The sequence below is a fragment of the Episyrphus balteatus genome, chromosome 4, assembly GCF_945859705.1.
Source record: "Episyrphus balteatus chromosome 4, idEpiBalt1.1, whole genome shotgun sequence".
NCBI lineage: Eukaryota > Metazoa > Arthropoda > Insecta > Diptera > Syrphidae > Episyrphus > Episyrphus balteatus.
The window spans coordinates 67,206,540-67,219,877 of record NC_079137.1 but is presented as its reverse complement, the minus strand read 5'-3'; positions in this window follow the sequence as shown (position 1 = coordinate 67,219,877).

Sequence of the window (13,338 nt, the reverse complement as noted above, 5' to 3'; positions counted from 1 at the left end):
GCTTTTAATTAACCTTGCCAAGTCGCATCACCATCATCAACATCATCTGGAACTCTACGACACGGCAGCCAGCTCAAGCTGCAAATGTTGGCCGTCATCGTTGGATGGAGCATCATTATCTGCATTATCCATCGGTGAGATGTTTCAACGCCGCCGCCAACTGTTTCTATGGATCTCTTGATCCATTCGATACAGAGTTCCACGCCATCGCCACCATCATCCACCTAGGACCTCTGTAGGCCTTATTTCTTCGCCCCAATAGCTGATTCGAGGTGCATGGCTGACGGAAACCATACCGCTGACTGGCATGATGTGGAAAGAATTGCGGCGACCGAGACCCACCAAAAACAATTGACGTTCAAGATAATCGTAGAATAGTGAAATACGTATAGATAGAACCAAGACAAACAGTGGGGACGATTCAGATTTTTCATGGAAAAAAGTTTAATTTGGACTATAGGTAGTCAGTTTTTTTGTTTTTAACCATAACGGTAGAAATAGTGCGTAGTGCGTGCACTGCCTTATAAAAATGAACGAGTGGAAGGAAATTCGCGCAACCGTAATAGCGGATTGCTCAGTTTCGTTAAGTTTTGTTTTACCAGCGGCTTGCTTCACAATTAAATAATTGTTTTCTTTTTTTAAGTGTATTTATAACAGTTGCTTCAAAATTTAAAATACTTAGTCTCAAAAATATTGCCATCTACTGCCAGTACTTAAATTAGGAGCTTATAAAACTTAACGAAGAATATTTAGAAGCCTAGTTTTAAAGTCATTTGTCCCACTGTGCTCGCAGCTAAAATTGTCGGCCTTCTCCATTGTGGCATTATAATGATAGACTCTTCTACCGCTGTTACAGACAGATGCTACATCTTGAGCTGCCGTATACTATATATTCTCTTCAGTTGTTATTCTGCTTATATCTGCGGTATTTTTTAGTGATTTCCTTGATCTTTAATCATGGATGCTCGCTGCAATGGCAATTCGATAAATTTTCTTTTTGTTGCGTTTTATTTCAAAGGAACGTATTATATCCATTCCATGACATTCGTGTCCTCTCTCTAAGGAAATAAGTGTGGGCTAATTTAAAGTTTCTTTTGTTTTTTGTTATGTGAATGGAATGACTAAGGTTATCTAAAGTACTGAGCAATGACACTTGCTGGTTGAAGTGAATTTTAACGTCATTTCAGTACATTTTTTTGAACTTATATTAAAAATTACATTTTTAAATAAAATTAGTATTAAAATGCTTTTAGTATTATGTTCATCTAATTAAATTTTTCGCTCATATTGAATTGTATAAACGAGCTTCCGAAACAACGTTTTATAACAGTTAAGGAGTACAAAATAACTCTCCACCGCTTTCAAACACTCTAAACGATAAGATTCTATGGACTGGCTCATGGCACTTTTTTAGAACCAACATATTTTTAAAAAAATACACTTATCCTTGAACACTCGCTGAACTGAACTTATTCTGAACGTTCTGATTTAAGTATTAACCCCGTTCTTTTGAAGGCGGTAGTTTACACATGATCTAGTACATTTTCTTCAGAACTACTCGTGCTCTTCTGCCCGAGTTCATGAGACTTGCATTGATTTCGTAGAAATTCTATTGAAAATCGTTTTCTTTGCCACATTCCAAAAGGAACAAGGCTATTATTGAAACAAATTGGAGAACAAAGCTGTCACCAAATGACATTTGGCAATACATTGATCTCAAACTTATTGTTCAGGTTTTTATTTAGAATGCTCAGTCTCAGTCAAATTTTTCAGCTCGTAGTTCGGACTCTAAATAAGCTCGGATTGATTTCTAAACAAAAAAGAGTTTGAGGCTCTGGAGGCACTAAAATAAAACACAAAATTCTTTTTGACAGCTCATACCCTGTTCTAAACGAAATAAGAAAAATCCTTAATATAAAGATCTTCTTTTATGTTTTAAAGCTTGACAGTCAAGTAAGCGGTGAATTGAGAAAATTTCTAAATTTTCGAAAGAGCACTAACTGGCAATAAATTGTGGATTGGATTGTAGAACTGTCATTTTTTACAATGAGCTGTTGTCACAAATTTTCACCCGGTGATTTTGAGTGTTGCGAGGCTATTGGTGATTGGACATTGGAGGCTGTACTATAAGTGCTGTAGTTGTCACCATTTGAACTGAGTTGTTAAGCCGGAAGAAACCAGCGCAGCGCCTCCTAGCCTTCAAAGTTTGAAAATAAGTAGTTTGTTTTGTGTTTCGGGAAAACAAAAAAAAAAAAGGAATAGGTTGGAAACTGGGAAAAGAAGTGTTTGGAAAGTGAAGGTAGGAAATCATTTTGGTGGCTAGGGGTGTTATCCTGCTGCCAAAATCTAACCTGGTTTTCATCAAGCAACAGAACAAGTATTTGAATAATTATCGGATAAGTGACAGCGGACGTACAATTACCACATCAAGGGCACTTTGGCTCTTGATGCAGTGAAACTTTAGATCCAACCAACCATGGAAATTAGAAGCTTCGAGTATGTACTTCGCCCTCAAAATGAGAAATTAAGAGGGATTATAATAAAATCCATGAATTGTTTAATTGTGTAGATAAATTGAACCCTATATTTTCAAATGATGAAGCAAATCCCCTTTAAATATACTCAATAAAAACGTTCAATATCAATTGAAATTTTAAAGATTAAAAGTACCATTATCATCATCATCATCATCCACATCAATTCACTCTTTCGCTAATTAACGACCCCATATTGCAGGCAGGCGAGGCGGCACAGTGCACATCGGCGGCGGCGCACGGTTGTCCAAAATGACTTATCTCGTTGCAAAAATCATAACTTTTGAACGGATTGAGTTAGCGGTACAATTTTTTTTTTTATTTGAAGGACATTTCTAGGGCTGTTATACCAATGAATTTCAATAAAATTATTTCACAGGGTGTTTCGGAATCATCGGCCAAAAACAGATTTTCTTTAAAAAAAAAGTTTAAATTAAAATTGGTATGCCATTTTGTAGAAATCACTAATCCACATTTAAAAACAAAATTTCAAAAAAATACAACGTCACGTTTTCGAAAATTTTATTTTTCAAAAAAAAATTTCAAAATTTTTTTAAAAATCCAAAAATTATTTTTTTTGAAATTTTATTTTTGGCTTATATTTGAGTTATATAAGTGCTTCTTCACAAAAAGTTTCGTTGAAATCGAATAAGCCGTTTTGGAGAATATCGGATTTGAAAAAAAACGGTTTTATGGCAGGTACCGTAAAAAATCCATTCGGTTCCATTCATTAAGCCGAATAGGGTATGTGTACCAATCAATTGTTGATTCAAAATAAAAATATTTAGCTGCGCATGCTTGCGCACTGCCGAGATTTTGTACTTTGAAAAAAAATGAAGGCAGAAGGAACAGATTTTCTTTAAAAAAAATGTTTAAATTAAAATTGGTATGCCATTTTGTAGAAATCACTAATCCACATCTAAAAACAAAATTTCAAAAAAATACAATGTCCCGTTTTCGAAAATTTTATTTTTCAAAAAAAAATTTCAAATTTTTTTTAAAAATCCAAAAATTATTTTTTTTGAAATTTTATTTTTGGCTTATATTTGAGTTATATAAGTGCTTCTTCAAAAAAAGTTTCGTTGAAATCGAATAAGCCGTTTCGGAGAATATCGGATTTAAAAAAAACCGTTCTATGGCAGGTACCGTTAATAATGATTTTCCAAAAAAATTTTTTTCATTAGAAGATAGACCTTGTTTTCAAACTTACATTTGAATTTTTTAAACAAAATCGTTGGAGCCGTTTTTGAGCAATTACAGCTTTACTGAAATTGGTGTATGACAAGTACCGTTATTTTTGGCCCAAAAAAATTAATTCCAAAAACACCTCTGGAGGGTCTCCAAAAAATGCTACATACCAAATTTGAAGTCAATCGGTCCATCCGTTTAGGATGTAGATCCTTATACAGACAGAAAGACAGACGGACTTCCGGGACCAACTTTTTTGGCATTCTCTATAATCGTAATATCATGGAAAAGTGTAATCTGAACTTTTTTTAGATGTGAATTAGTGATTTCTACAAAATGGCATACCAATTTTAATTTAAATATTTTTTTTTTAAGAAAATCGGTTTTCGGCCGATGATTCCTAAACACCCTGTAAAACAATTTTCTTGAAATTCATTGGTGTAACAGCCCTGGAAATTTCCTTCAAATTAAAAAAAAAACTGTACCGCTACCTCAATCCGTTCAAAAGTTATGATTTTTGCAACGAGATAAGTCATTTTGGACAACAGTGCGGCGTCCACAAACATAAAAACGTCCGACAAAACGTTCGCAAATATGTACGTCAATTTGCTTATCGCACTTTGGTGTTGTGCACTTTTACGCCGCCATCACCATCATCCTCAGCCATGCTATACGACCAAAAGAGCCACTCGAGAGAGAGTACTTCTTATTCCATAGGGGAATTATATCGGTTGATAGAGGCATACACACTCAGAAAGGTCCGTTCTCTTGTGCGTTTATAATATGCAAACTGAAAAAAAGAACAAAATCCGAAATTATTTTAATTAATGCCAAAATATTCTTTTATCGACGCGACGCATCAAGTGTGGCAGTACCTCTATGCGACGACCGACGCACGACGTCGACTATAATAACGGTGGTCAAAGAGGATTATGCTGGCACACAAAATGCGTCGTCGGCTGGGTCTCTGTGTAAACCGCTATACTGTCTCCGTTCGTCCGTTCTTCGTCATTTCTGTGGAAAAAATATATATTTTTGCTTCTTTCTTTGATTTTATGATTAATTGCATGCTTCCGCGATAATTGCTTTAAAAGAAATCCATTAAAGTGATTCCCACTTGCACACACATTTCACATTTTCACATCGCTCATTGGCTCGCTCAAGGCGTCGCCACAGCCGTCGTTCTTTAATAGTCGGTCGGTCGATGTTTGTCGTGTTGGATCTGGAATGGCATCGCGAACGGGTCTACCAGAGACAGTGCCAGAAGAACGAACCAAACATACCCACCAGCATTATTATATAAATCCAATGATTCCCACAGAGTGAAGTAGCTGGCTATTTGAACTGTTTGGGGGCATGTTGTAGGTTGCTCTGGCTGATGGCTTCTGCCGCTTCTGATGATGGGCAACAAAGTAACAAAGACACTTTGTGATAATAAATTTTCGGTCCGAACAAGCAAAAGAGTTCCCTCAGAATCATATATACGAAATGATGACAGGGTTGAGTTTTTATTTTTTTTTTTTTAGGGTGTGTCTACACTTGTTCTTTGCTGGATGCTGGCTGGTGTATTACTTTGAGATGTGTGTGAATGGATGTGTGGTGAATGCTTTGTATAAATTATATTTGACTTTGAAGTTTGTGCAATTTGATTGTAAAGTGGACCAAAAGCGACACAACACTCAAAGTGGAAATTTATTTTATGCTCCTCGAGAACTCTGGAGTGCTTGCTGGATAGGAACCCCAACCCAGCACATCATACAGTTGTATAAAGTGGAGAGAATATTATTCGCAATAAAGTGGCTGCTCTACAAGCATCTTCTCTTGCATTTAAAAGTGGCTTCTTGAAGAGAACTTGAAGAGTTTGATAGCATTTTATCGACTTTGAGGATTTGTGTCTTTCGTTTTATTGTTGACATGTTTTGTTTTTTTTTTTGTTATTTTTTAATTTTATTTGTGAATTGAAATGACAAAGAACAAGACGACAGATGTTTTGTGTAAAGGAATTTTTGTGTTATTTGAGATTCTTTTTGAGAAGTAATGAGAAGTGGGGGGGGGGTGGGGAATTCGTATCTATAATCTTATACAGATGTGTTGTGTGTGTATGGCAAAGTTTTTGAAACAAGATATGTATTAAGTTTGTGTGGATCATAGTTTATAGAATAAAGAAAGTTTTTTTCTGGTAATTTGTGAAACACATTTAGGATTGTTTTCACAGAAGAAAACTTTGTTAAACAAATTTCATATTCATAATCCAATTAGCAATTAATAACAGTAATGTCGACGACGTCAGGCCATATGTATCGTTCTTTTATCATCTGGGTAGTTTTCTTAACACTGGGATGTGACATGTTGTGGATTGTATTGAAAACTTGACGTCGCAGATCTGATGGAATGTATGGTCGTGCTTTGCCTGTTGAAATATCACAAAAGATTTGATGATTTGTATCAGGTAGAGTGATTTGCTTCAACTGTAGAGACGAAGAAGTAGAGTTGAGGAGGTTCTTGAGTTCTTCATCGGTTTGTTGCTTATGAGACACATCGTTGTAATCGATTGAGGATGGTGAAGAAATGGCGTTTAGTCTGGATAAAGCATCAGCGACTACGTTGTCTTTGCCGCTGATGTGAACTATATCAGTTGTAAACTGTCCGATGAAGTCCAAATGTCTAAGTTGACGAGGGCTTGATTTCTCTGGCTTTTGTTGAAAAGCGAAAGTAAGAGGTTTGTGGTCAGTGTAGAGAACGAACTTTCTTCCTTCCACCATATGCTGGAAATGCTTGATTGCCATGTAAGCACTTAGCAGCTCTCGGTCATAGGCGCTATATTTGCTTTGTGTAGGTGAAAACTTTTTTGAGAAGAAGCCAAGAGGTTGCCAATGGTTAGAGACAAGCTGTTGAACAACTGCACCTGCAGCAGTATCGGATGCATCTGTCATGATTGACAATGGAGCGTCAGTATCTGAATGTGCTAGGAGAGTTGAGTTGGCTAGAGCTTCTTTACAGGATTGAAAAGCATTTTCTAGTTCGGCCGTCCAATTGATAGATGTGTTATCATTTTTCTTGTTGCCACATGGATATGCATGAAGTGGAGCTTGGATTTGAGCAGCATTTGGAATAAAACGTCGGTAGAAGTTAAGCATGCCCAAAAATCTTCGGAGCTCTTGGACTGTTGATGGTTTCTTGTATGACATGATGTTTTCAACTTTGGATGGCAATGGTTTGAGTCCTTCTTCAGTGACAAGATAACCCAAGAAGCTTACGGATGATGACTGGAAAGTGCATTTGGAAGGATTGATGGTAAGACCAAATTCTCGAAAACGTTGGAAAAGCTGTTTCAGATGTTGGTGGTGCTCTTCAGATGAATTTGATGCGATTAGGAAGTCATCAATGTAAGGAAAACAGAAATCAAATCCTCTGGTCACTTCATGAACGAATCGTTGAAAAGTTTGTGCAGCGTTGCACAGACCAAAAGTCATCACCATGAACTCGAATAGTCCAAAAGGAGTGATGATAGCTGTTTTTGGGATATCTTCTGGTTCAACAGGGATCTGATGGTAGGCACGAGTCAGATCTATGACGCTGAAGACTTTCTTACCCTTCAGATGATGAGCAAAATCTCCAATGGGAGGCATGGGATAGCGATCTGAGATGGTTATCGCATTGAGTCTTCTATAGTCGCCACATGGACGCCAGTCACCATTTTTTTTCTTGACCATGTGAAGAGGACTCGCCCAGCTGCTCTTTGATGGTCGACAAATCCCTTGGTTGATCATGAACTCAAATTCTTGTTTGGCTGTCTTTAGCTGTTCCGGAGATAGACGCCTTGCTTTAGAAAACACAGGAGGTCCTTTTGTTTGGATGTGGTGTGTCACATTGTGCTTGGTTTTAGCCAACAGATTCGTCTTGGTGATGTCTTGAAATTCATTCAATAAATCGTATATGAATGACGACGGATTTATTGTTTGGATGTTTGCGGCACTTGAAGATGTTGTTGCGCCAAAGCCATGTGTTTGAAGACTTGTTTTTCGATCAATTAGTTTCTTGTTTTTAACATCAACTAATAGATCGAAAAAGGACAGGAAATCGGAACCAATGATTGGCTCGGTGACTTGGGCAATGATGAAAGGCCAGGTGAAGTTTCTTCGAAGACCAAGGTTGAGGGACATCAAACGCTCTCCATAAGTTGGAATTTCAGTGCCATTTGCTGCATAGAGAACACGGTTCGATTGATTGTTCCGCTTTTCTATGCTTGATGGTGGAATGACGGAAATTGTGGCTCCAGTGTCAATGAGAAAACATTTATTTGAAGATTTCTCATTGACATAAAGGCGACTTATGGTGTCTGCGGGCTGGCTAGTCGCTGATTGCTGTCCGCAAATTAGTTTCCCGTCTGAAACTGGCAAGGTTCTTGGCACTTTCTTGCTTGTTTGCCAAATCGACGGTGGTAGTAGCACATTTTTTGATTTCTTGACTTTGATTTATTCCGGATAAAATTTTTGGAACGTGAATTGCTTCGGCTTCTGGATACTTTAAGTTGCTCAATATCCTTTTGAAGAGAAGCAATCTGATTTTTTAACTCAGAAATTTCAGAAACATTGGAGGGCTTTGAGACAGAAGCAACATCTGAATTGGAATAAACGTCAGAAATTTTATCTGCCATTTCTGCCAAAGTCTTGAGTTCTTGGTTGGCACTACACGACAGGATGGACTGGGTGGTGTTCGGGAGCTGCTTCATCCATAAGGTTCTGAGGATGTCTTCAGAAATAGTGGATGACGCAAGCTCTCTCATCTTAGAAAGCAGCTGAGTTGGTCGTCTTCCATCGAGAGTAATGCCACTGAGAAGGGTCTGGAGTCTTTTCTGCTCAGATTCTTGAAACGCTGCTAGAAGTCGATTCTTCAGACCATTGTATTTTTCTGTAGCAGGAGGGCTGGTGACTACATCTCGAACTTCGGTCAGGACATCTGCTTCAAGGTTTCCAACAAGAGTGAAATACTTTGTGACATCAGATGTGATTGCACTGGTGTGGAACTGGGCTTCAAGCTGGAGGAACCACAGGTCAGGGCTCCGCTTCCAGAATGGTGGCACTTTGATGGAAACTCTGCCAACAACCTCTTCTTGGACCTTGTCTACGGTGTCAGGCATTGTGTTGGTGTCAACTGTCGTATGGGTTAATGATGGCACCTTACCGTTGGTCGGGGGATACCTTCTTAACTGTGTGTGAATGTTTTGTGTGAGGCACCTTACCGTGGGTCGGGGGATACCTTGTAAATTGAGTGTGGTACCTTACCGTTGGTCGGGGGATACCTATTAGAGTGTTTACTCGGGGTCACCAATGTAGTAGCTTCGGATGAAAGGAAACTACTTCTTTGAATTCTTTAATAGAACTGATTTAATTTTATTTTTTAAGCACTATTTATATCAAAAAGTTTGTTTACATTCGATAAACAAACTTTGCACAGAATAGGTGATTAATATAAAATTTGTTCTTAAAGTAAATTAATATTTGAAAATGATTTTAAAACTAAGTGGATTTTATGAATTTCATGAATCGCCACAGTTGGTTTTGCCTTAAATGTGATTTAATTGTTTTGTATAGTCTTTGTGTTTTATCGTAAAAGTGGGTGATGGGAAAACGGAATTCTTTTTATGTGAGGATGAAATTGTTTTCTGAATACTTGGAAATTTCAATTTACGATAGTGTTCTTTATGTCGTATATGTTTATACATAATATTAAATCACAGCCGAAACAGGGAATCCCTGCATAAAAATCACTAGGTACTGGAAATTCTTAAATTCTGAGTATTATTCTTTCGAATGCTCGAAAGTTTTTCATTTTGGTAGCCCAAGATTTTTTTTGTTCGTAAGTCCACCTTTAGTTCTAAAATTAAAACGCAATTATTTTAGTTTTCACCTCAAAAATCGCAAAAAAAAAAAATATATATTTTTATTCAGTGTAAAAATTGTTGGTTTTGCACTTTGGTTCATTATCCCAGGATAGCCCAACTTTTTTTTTTCTTTATTCCACTATTTTTATTTCTAAAGATACAAAAAAAAACTTTTTTTCATATCAGAAACCAAAAAAATCGTAATTTTTTTTCCTGTGAAAAAATCGTTAGTTTTAAACCGTGGTTTGTTTGCCCAAGGTTGGCCCAACTTTTATTTTCACTATCATACCCTTAGTTTAAAAATTATAGAATCATTATTTTTTGTTCACCTCACAAAAAAAAAAAGTACGCATACGCCACAGTGACCATTTTAAAATTATGATTTAGAAAAAGTAAATTATAATTAAGAAAAAGTAAAAGCTACATGCTTAGTTATAAATAATAAATAAAATTAGTATAATCTATCCAAACATTTTTCAAAAGTAACAAAAAATATAAAATGGTGTGTGAGGTGATTTTTTTTTTTTTCAGTTCACGAATAGGTAGTAGGTACTTTTTAGACCTTTCTCAACTAACCATGGTAATTCCAATAAATTACATCTCTTTTTTGTCGTTAGCGGTTACCCCACTCTTAGTTCAAAAATTATGACAAAAACACTTTTTTCAAATTACCAACCTCTTAAAAATCAAAATTTGATTTTTTCATTATTTCATTAAATTGAGAAATCACTAAAGCATCAAAATCATCTCTAAAATACCAAGGTTGACGTACTACACGAAATTGCATGTCAGTTTCATCACTTTCACTTGAAAATATATTATTTGAATTTTTGATCGAACATATCAACAATCAATATTGTTAAGTATTTACTGAAAAAATTGTAATTTTTTTGAAGTGAAGACTTCTTTAGTATCGTAGTGATTTGAAACAAGATGAAACGATAAAGTGACTGGAAAAATCAATTGATTATAACTTTTTTGTTTTAACAGATAGATGAATGAAATTTATATTGTAGATAGGTAATTAAATAAACTACAATTGTGCAAAATTTTAATTAATTTCACCTAACGGTGAAAAGATGTTCTTTTTCTAAACACTTTATATCTTTTGAGCTAGAGCACATCAAAATTTGATTTAACTTTAATACGCATTCTGATAGTATAACCTTTCATTTGATAATAACACATAATGGTACGTGCTCTACAAGTCACACAACATAAGATTGAAAAACTTGGAAAATACCTCAAAACGGAAGTACCGTAATCTCAGTTCGAAATTTCGACATGGTTGGCTTTAAAAAATTCTTACTTTTTTTGTAGGCATGGTTGAAATTTGATTGATACGTCATATAAAAGGTGAAATAAGCTTTCAAATTATATAAAATTTATCATTGGTTGTAATTTAAAAAAATATATTTTATGGTTTTATAAGAGAAAAAAAAAATTGATTTTTTTGCTTTTTTGATGAAAAGTGATTGGGTTCAAAAAATCTAGTTCTTTTTGTAGATGTTGTATAGACATGATGGATATAAATATTTTGAGCTGAAAGAAAAAGCTTTCAGATAATATAAAATTATTATAGGTTGTCATATAAAAAACAGAGTTAAAGGTGATAGAATAAAAAAAGGTAGATTTTTTTCTATTTTTTTTTTTTTTTGCAAGAAAAATGATTTTTTAAGGTTTCACTTCTACCACGTGTGAATTGCACACATAATTTTGCAATCTAACCTCGCTGCCCAGTAAAAGTTTGTTAGAATATGTCTTTAGGGACTTGAGCTTAAGTCAGCCGCAGCTACGTTATGCGACAAAAAATCAACTCGTAAAAAAGTGACATTATAGTATTGTAAAAAGAAATCTGAAAAGTCTTCATAAACTATCTTTCGTAAAGCCGTAACTTCTAAAAAAAACTAATCAACTGCACCATCTTTTTTTCAAAAACTTCTTTAATCCTTCTATAGCAATAACCTACCTGACATGTGAATCTTAAATAACACCTAAAACACATCAGCAATACAACTCATCATATTTGTTTGTGACCAACTGCAAACAAAATTCACCTGAAAAATGAAACCAGCCACATGCCATTGCCACTATATCCCCATCCATATCACTAAGCTGCACCGCCACCGCTGCCTCAGGCAAGTCGTCTCAAAATCACATCTGCAAGCAAACATCTTCCAAGAAATCAATACTCAAATTTGCGCGAATGCATGCGCATAAATTGTGTTAAAGGTGTGAAGTTTCCTACGTGACCGACCGCCTTAATATTATAATACAAAAAAAAAAAAAAACCCTCCCAAAATGCTATGAGTTTTGAGTACCTACATTCACCAAATGATCTTGATAAGAACACCTCCTTTCGTATAGTAGTGGATGAAGGTTTCAAAAAAAAAATATTTAAAATAAAATGACCACTAAAGTCTGTTCTCTGTGTCGCTTTTGCTTGATCCATAAGACGCGAGGCACGAATGCCAAATTCACCATCTTTTCATGTCTTGAGGGCTTATCAGATTCAAAAAGGCCAAACATAGTATTATAGAATATATTCTTGAGAGAGACTTGCAACTATACACTTGTGTGGCGCATCAACAGGACAGGATAAAAGCGGGAAGTAAAACAAATTTGAAGGCCAAACTTAAAAAAAATATATAACTTTTTCACAGGTGAATTTATCCAGCAAAAATAACTGCTGTATTTTGAGTCTCGCTAGTGTCAAGGAAGGAACCATTATTAGGAAATTTTAAATCTTTCGTTAAGTTTTTTGGTAGCTAAAAGTAACGTCTATTGGGACATTAGGAAGCGCTTTCCTTAAAGTTTTAAGAACTCCAAATATGGGAAAAAAGTAAAAGTAATCTAATGCCATAATTAGATTTTACAAACTTTCGTTAAGTTTTTTGGTGGCAAGAAGTAATGTCAATTGGGACACATATAAGCAATTTTTTTTTTTAAGTTTAAAGTACTCAAAATATGGGAAGATAGTATAAGCAATCTAATGATAAAATAAGATATTACGATCTTTCGTTAAATTTATTGGTGGCAAGAAGTAATGTCAATTGGGACACATGGAAGTAGATTCCTTAAAGGACTTAAAAAAAGGGGAGGATAGTATAAAAAATCTTATGCCATAATTAGATTTTAAAATCTTTCGTTAAGTTTTTGGGTGACAATAAGTTAAGTCAACTGTGACATATGGAAGCAAATTGAGGAATCAATATTTTGGAAGACAGTATAAGAAATCTTATGATATAATTCTTCGTTAATTTTATTTGTGAAAACTAACGAAAACTATAATAAATAAAGAACATATAAGAGCATTGTGCTTTTACATCCAAAGCACAAAAAAAGTTGTATTCTTCATAATTTTTCGTTTAGTTCTTGCAAATGACCACTAATATCAGTTGAGGATAAATCAAAGCACTTATTTCTTAACTTCGTTTAAAATTCAAAGTCAAATAGTTACAGAAATTAAATGCTTTATTCTTTCGTTAAGTTTTTAGGGAAACAGAACTTTAATTCAGTGAATTTATGTCTAAAAAAGCATTTTCCTTAGCTACAACATTTTATATGAATAAATATCTTTGTTCGGAAAGGAAGTCTGATTATTCGTTAAGTTTTTAAACAAAGGCGTATTTTTCTGTAAATATTTTGTAATCTCACAATCGAATTGAAAAGGAAGGTAAAATTATAAATTTTCCGTCATTTTCTCTGTTTCGTGGACAATATAGATCTAGG